Source organism: Oncorhynchus kisutch, linkage group LG27, assembly GCF_002021735.2.
Source record: "Oncorhynchus kisutch isolate 150728-3 linkage group LG27, Okis_V2, whole genome shotgun sequence".
NCBI lineage: Eukaryota > Metazoa > Chordata > Actinopteri > Salmoniformes > Salmonidae > Oncorhynchus > Oncorhynchus kisutch.
The window spans coordinates 7,490,814-7,498,118 of NC_034200.2; the positions used below are offsets into that span (position 1 = coordinate 7,490,814).

Genomic DNA, 7,305 nt, shown 5'->3' on the forward strand with positions numbered 1-7,305 from the left:
AGGGCGAGGGAGGGCTTTGTATGCGTCACGGAAGTTAGAGTAGCAATTATCCAGAATGATGCCAGCACTGGTCGTGCATTCGATATGCTGATAACATTTTGGGAGCCTTGTTTTCAGATTAGCCTTGTGAAAATCCCCAGCTAAAATAAATGCAGCCTCAGGATATGTGGTTTCCAGTATACATAGAGTCCAATGGAGATGTTTTAGGGCCGTCGAGGTGTCTATTTGGGGTGGGGGCGATACACACGGCTGTGAATATAATCAAAGAGAATTCGCTTGGTTGTAGGGAATTCTAGGTCAGGTGAACAAAAGGACTTTGAGTTCCTGTATGTTGTTATAATCACACCACGACTCGTTAATCATAAGGCATACACCCCCGCCCTTCTTCTTACCAGAGAGATATTTGTTTCTGTTGGCACGATTGCGTGAAGAAACCGGGTGGGTGTACCGACTCTAATAACGTATCCCGAGGGAGCCATGTTTCCGTGAAACAGAGGATGTTACAATCTCTGATGTCTCTCTGGAAGACAATCCATGGAGGATGTCATTAGTGGAGACGCTGTGGAGAAATGGAATGTTGAATCAGAGAGTATATCTATGGCTGTAAGTTGTAGGTGTTTTGTTCCCCTCGCACTGCTTCCACATGCTAATGTTGTAGCATTTGTGGCACAAATCCCATTCAAGTCATGGGACCGTTATTTTCATTTTTTTTACGTTGACATATGGAAACAATGCTAGGGATACTAATCCAAAGCATAGATTGCTTTCATATCTTGTCCATAGACTTCTTAAAGGGGAAGGAAACAGGAAACCAATATGTAAATTTGCAAATTGGTGGGGACCTATCCATTCAAACTAGAAAAGAGTGTCTGTTTAATTAGTTGGCATCAAGAAATGCACACAGAAAATCCAGAGGTTTACCTATACTGCTCTGTGGCATAGTGTAGTGTAGTGTAGTGTCTGTCACTGGACCAAATGATACACAAACACACACACACACCAGCCTCCCCGAGAACTAGCAGTCTCCCTCAGGGCAGCAGCCAATTTCCTTTGATCCCGCTTATCAGAAAAAATCATGGACAGTAACTTCACCCGTTCATCCCTTCCCCCCAAGTACTGCACCCCTTCATTCCCCAAACCCCCCCAACCCCCCTGGCCCTAGAGCCCCCAGAATTAAAGCAGGTCTAATCTTTATCTCTCTAAGATAATTATCTTTCACTTCAAACCGCTTCAGGAGACAAGCTTCTGGTGACAGAGGCCAGGAGAGTTCTGATCTGTGTTTAATTCACTGTTGGTAACTGTTCTTGTCTCTTGAACATTAAAATTACTGTTGAAATGACACACGCACAGGGAAGACATCAAAACTCTGTACAAAGCAGAGCATGTAATGGGTTATTGTCAAGAGTCAGACTTCTATACAATCAATGAGACGTAATTGTATTGTATTATATTCTCCTACTGTACTGCAACAAGTCTTGTGAGTGAAAAATATTCTCATAAAGACTGAGAACAGTATGCAGAGGATAATTAATGAAGACATTCGTCAAGCCTTTTGATTGATCCTGTCCCTTTTGGCATAAGATGCTCATAAACCATCAGTGAACTCACCATCCCCATCCACTCCTAATAACCCAACAACATTACTCTCTAACAACTGAGCTGTATGGCTCAGTTGGTAGAGCATGGTGCTTGAAACGCCAGGGTTGTGGGTTGGATTCCCACAGGGGATCAGTATAAAAATGCATGCACTCACTACTATAAGTTGCTCTGGATAAGAGCATCTGCTAAAATGTCAAATAAACATCCAGCTGCTTTCCCATTTCCCCAAGAGAATGTTTTTATAATACCTAGCTTTAACATGCAGAAATGTATTTCTGGCAGAGCCTGTGGTCTAGTGGAAATTTTCCTGACCAGTCACATGTAATCAAATTCCTGCTGGAGACCCATGTTTAATATTTGTGTTCACCTTTCCAACTATTCTTCACTTTTCTCTATTTCCCTCCATTTCTGTATCTGTCTAAATAAATAAGAAAAGTATGTAAGGTGTGATTTTTTTTAACATCTTCCTGTATTTTATCGGAAGAAGAAGGGGAAATAGTAAGAGCAGAATTTCAGAGTCCGGGGCTGTAATTTGGTTCCAGCGGTGGCCGGGGCGGGGCGGTGCGACCGGGTACAAGTTCCTCAGTTCCTCCATTATGGTCAGGGTCAAAGGGAACACATGGAACCCCATCATCAGGACCGCTCGGTCCGACCACATCACAACCTCACGGTCACGACCAGCAGTCAGACCTCTGTCTCTCAGCACTATAACACAACCAATCAGAGAGCAGAGAGAGTTAGTGGTTCAGTGGCTCGGTGCGTTTGTCCCCCCCAACCACACCATACTCTAAATTAAGAAACGTATTCTGCTGAAATTACAGTACACGACATACCCACCCCATCTCTGCAATTTAAATGATTTAGAGTACACGTTGATGATGGGCAAGTTAAACAATGCTGATACAAAGACATTGTGGAAATAAAGGAAGGAAGGGGGATTGGAAAGACTGAAATAGGGTGCTTCTCTCTTTTGCCTCTATCTCTGTGTTGTATCTTGTTCTACTTTAGATGAGAGTAGAGTGGAAAATAGCTTTAGACAGATTTGTGATTTCTAAATGCATACAACACTGGCAGGTTTTACATCTATATATCTGCAAAATGCATAAAACTAAATCTCATCTTTTAGGCAGAGATCTTATTTATGGAAGATCATTAAGTTGACTTAGGGCTCGATTCACTCATCCGTTGCGCTGAATATCCGCGCTACAACGCGATTGAAATTTTAAAGCAATGTTCCCACATTTGCAGACTGCGTTCATGGTAAACGCTGCAAAGTCAGCTCAATTGGAAATTACTTTTCAATTTCAAACGTGGGATTGAGAGATCTTTAGCGCTGCAGATTGAATCAAGCCCTTAGAGGGAATACTCTCTAATACAGTACATGGCTCTCTCACACCTGAGCAGAAATAATTAATGAGTGAATGAATGAATATGAGAAAACATTCCACAGAACCATCGATGGGCAAAGAGAAAAATGTTGTTTGCTCTGTGTTTAACCTCTGCGCACGGAACCAGGTAGCGGGCTGAAATTCCACAACATACGGTGATCGCTACATAAATAGTCATATTAAAAAATACAAGTGTCTCACATGTATCGAAAGCCTAGAATCTTGCTAATCCAACTGCGTTGTCAGATTTAAAAAATAATTTACTGCAAAAGAATACGATGCGATTATCTGAGGATAGAGTCCCCAAAAAAACTATTATTTCAATCAGCACAGGCGTAACAAAATCAAACTGCATTAAATAAATCGTTTACCTTTGACGGTCTTCGTCTGTTTGCAATCCCAATACTCATTGTTACAGAATGAATCATCTTTTGTTTGATAAAATCCGTTTTTATAGCCTAACACGAAACATTTTGTGAACCGCTTGTGTCGTGAATTCCGTCTCATTCCATTTTCGACGACACATTCGAGGTAAATACCCACACAAAACGTGACTTTTCCAGTCATGTTTGGTTTCATTGCAATCAACTGGTTTGTTTGTAACACAACCAAACGTGATGGGCCATTTCGCGGGACGTATTGACTGAATGAAACCGATTTGAAGACAACAAGTAATGACATCACTGTGCACCAATGATGTGACCACTGTTTCGTTGATTGACTGTATTTTAACCCAATGACCACTGATCGTCTTGAAATCTAGCTGGGTAGATCGCCAATGAGCTGAGGTAAACGGCAATATGTAATGGTTATGTGTTGGAAGACCAACCCATGTAGTAAACTCCGGCGTAAAGAGAGTCATTCACTATTGAAGTTTCATACCGGAAGAAGCAACGCATATTACGCACAGCATTGTTTTGGTAAACGCGGAGATTTAGCTGTTTATATATCAATCAGTATGGTGACTAAGTCAGGGAAAGCTAAATCTAAGTCTAGATATACAGATGTACACACAATTTTAGAATAAATTGATTGGGAAAGTGAGACAGAGATTGTTGTAGGACGATTCATTTAGCGATTCCCAAGTGGAGGAATATTTTTTTAACGGAGAGGACATCGTTTTGGACTGGTAAGTTCTTCTCATGCTAATGCCCTAATGCCCTTGAAATTAATAATATAAAATATTATTTGTGATTTTTTTTTAATTTTAGAAGCAATATATAAAAATGTAATGTAATGAAATGTGAGATGCGTGTGTCTGCCGCCCCACCCCAACCCACACGAAATAGCCCATTTGAGGCTGTTGAGGGGAGGGCAGGCCCACAACAATAGCCAAAGTGAAATGGAGACAGTAGATACAGCTGGTCTGTTGTAATATAATAAAGACAGTAGATCTAGCTGAAATGTCATAATATAAAAGAGACAGTAGATCTAGCAGGTCTATAATAATATATTCAACCTTATGTTCCCTGTACTCTATATATATGGGAGCCCCCAGTGCCAAGGTGTCCATCCCCCACTGAAGCTGGTTCATCCAGCTCCTGCCACAAGTGGTGTTAAGCTGCCCAAATTAATTTCTGCAGGCATGGATGTGCCTCAGGGCTAAAAGGGCACAGCATGGAGGCGTCGCTGTGTTCTTTGCAAAATTAAGTCCCCCATCACCTGCCCATCACCTGCGCTGCTTGGTGATCCTCTGCTTTACAGCAGAAAGAGACTGCTATGGCACCTGGCATCAGCAGCACAATATTGTGTAGAGCTTTGGCAAATTGGTTGGGGTTATATCCTTCCTGTTTGGCCTGTCTGGGGGTCTCATCGGATGGGGCCACAGTGTCTCCTGACCCCTCCTGTCTCAGCCTCCAGTATTTATGCTGCAGTAGTTTATGTGTCAGGGGGCTAGGGTCAGTTTGTTATATCTGGAGTACTTCTCTCTTATCCGGTGTCCTGTGTGATTTTAAGTATGCTCTTTCTAATTCTCTCTTTCTCTCTCGGAGGAGGACCTGAGCCCTAGGACCATGCGTCAGGACTACCTGGCATGATGACTCCTTGCTGTCCCCAGTCCACCTGGCCTTGCTGCTGTTCCAGTTTCAACTGTTTTGCCCGCGGCTATGGAACAGGACAGCACCTCAAGAGTAAATATGAACAGTTTTTTTTTACTCTTGAGGTGCTGTCCTGTTGCATCCTCTACAACTACTGTGATTATTATTATTTGACACTGCTGGTCATCTATGAACGTTTGAAAATCTCGGCCATGTTCTGTTATAATCTCCACCCGGCACAGCGAGAAGAGGACTGGCCACCCCTCATAGCCTGGTTCTTCTCTAGGTTTCTTCCTACGTTTTGGCCTTTCTAGGGAGTTTTTCCTAGCCACCGTGCTTCTACACCTGCATTGCTTGCTGTTTGGGTTTTAGGCTGGGTTTCTGTACAGCACTTTGAGATATTAGCTGATGTACAAAGGGCTATATAAATACATTTGATTTGATAGAGGACTGAGGGTCTTCCAAATATTGAAAGTGTGTAAATAGTTACCCATGTTATTTTGTAAATGTATATATTTTTTCTTAATATTGTTTTCTCCATTTTTTGGGGGGGTGTGTTAGAATACCATTTTGGCATTTTGTATATAGTTATTTGTTTCAAAATGTATACCTTCACCGATTTGTCCACTTGGTTACATTTGGGCCTGTGTGGGACTTTAAAGTCAACGACACTACCTGTGTGGTTGACTTTAAGAGAAATGTCATGTAAGCACACTCATTTTGGAAGTTATCATTCTGAAACTTTGCACAAGTACTGTTGCCCTCTTATATTTTTCACTGAAATTGTCCCCATCATTATCCTATCTGAATGTTAGTTTTTTCTTGTTCATTTTAAAGATGATGATACAACAATAAAAAAAACATATTGTTTTTTTTCATTGTATTATCTAAACCAGATCTATTGTGTTATTCTCCTACATTCAATTCACATTTACAAACTTCAGAGTCTTCACGGGGGAAATTGAAAAAAGTAAGGGGGTAGCCTCTTGAAGCTAGGGGGCAGTATTTTTATGTTTGGAAAAATAACGTTACCAAAGTAAACAGCCTATTTCTCAGAATAGGATAGAAAACACTCTAAAGTTCCAAAACTGTCAAAATATTGTCTGTGAGTATAACAGAACTGATAATGCAGGCGAAACCCTGAGGAAAATCCAATCAGGAAGTGCCTCTTATTTTTGAAACCCTTCTATGCATGCATATCCTACATTTAAAGGGATATCAACCAGATTCCTTTTTCTATGGCTTCCCTAAGGTGTCAACAGTCTTTAGACATAGTTTCAGGCTTTTATTTTGAAAAATGAGCATGAAAGATCACATTGCGTAAGTGGATAGGTGGGGGCTCTCAGAGTGAGTTTTTGCGCAACTAAGTAAAGCCGCCATTGTTCCTCCCACTGTTATTGAAAAATCTACACACTCGGTTGATATATTAATGAATATATATTTTAAAAACTACCTGAGGAATGATTATAAAAAACGTTTGACATGTTTCTGCGGACATTATGGAGACTATTTGGAATTTCCGTCTGCGTTGTCATGACCACTCTTTCCTGTGGATTTCTGAACATAACGCGACAAACAAACGGAGGTATTTTGGGGTATAAAAATAATCTTTATGGAACAAAAGGAAAAAAAATCTGTAACTGGGAGTCTCGTGAGTGAAAACTTTCGAAGATCAAAGGTAATTGGTTAATTTGATTGCTTTTCTGATTTTCGTGACCAAGCATAATGCTATGCTAGGCTATCGATAAACTTACACAAACGCTTGGATTGCTTTCGCTGTAAAGCACAATTTCAAAATCTGAGACGACAGGTGGACCTGTTAAGGCTAGGGCAGAATACTGCCCCCGTTGGTGAAATGCGTGCCCATAGTAAACAGAAAAAAAATCTGCAAAAAATTGCTAATATATGCATATAATATATATTATTGAATAGAAAACACTCTAAAGCTTCTAAAACTGTTTAAATTATGTCTGTAAGTAAAGCAGAACTCTCAGGGCACTCATTCTCCCAAACTCTCTCTTGTCATCCAAAAAGTTGGGCCAACTTTGACGTCATCGCCCCCACCCTTCCCAAGCACCTACGGTCCTGGGAACAGTTCCTATGCCTTCAGCGCGGTGTCCGCTTTCAATGGGGCTTCTCATTGTGTGAATCGCGCGCTCACGAGATTAATGACGGGCCGAATCCTTTCGGTCGCGCGAGATCTCACGCGCATTCTGCGCCTGTGGTGTCTTTCTTTCAAGATTGATTAAACGATGTGTGTGTTTCTCTTTGTCCTGAGAATT

The 7,305-nt window shown here is 41.2% G+C and overlaps 1 long non-coding RNA gene across 1 annotated transcript; it reads right to left on the reverse strand.

Moving 5' to 3' along the window:
* Window positions 1-1,354: 1,354 nt before the first annotated feature.
* On the reverse strand, window positions 1,355-3,484 carry LOC116357832 (uncharacterized). The gene is made up of 2 exons (XR_004205866.1): window positions 3,359-3,484; window positions 1,355-2,304 (listed from the first exon to the last, which is right to left on the reverse strand). It is a non-coding gene; the product is annotated as an uncharacterized LOC116357832 (long non-coding RNA).
* Between the last annotated feature and the right edge of the window lie 3,821 nt (window positions 3,485-7,305).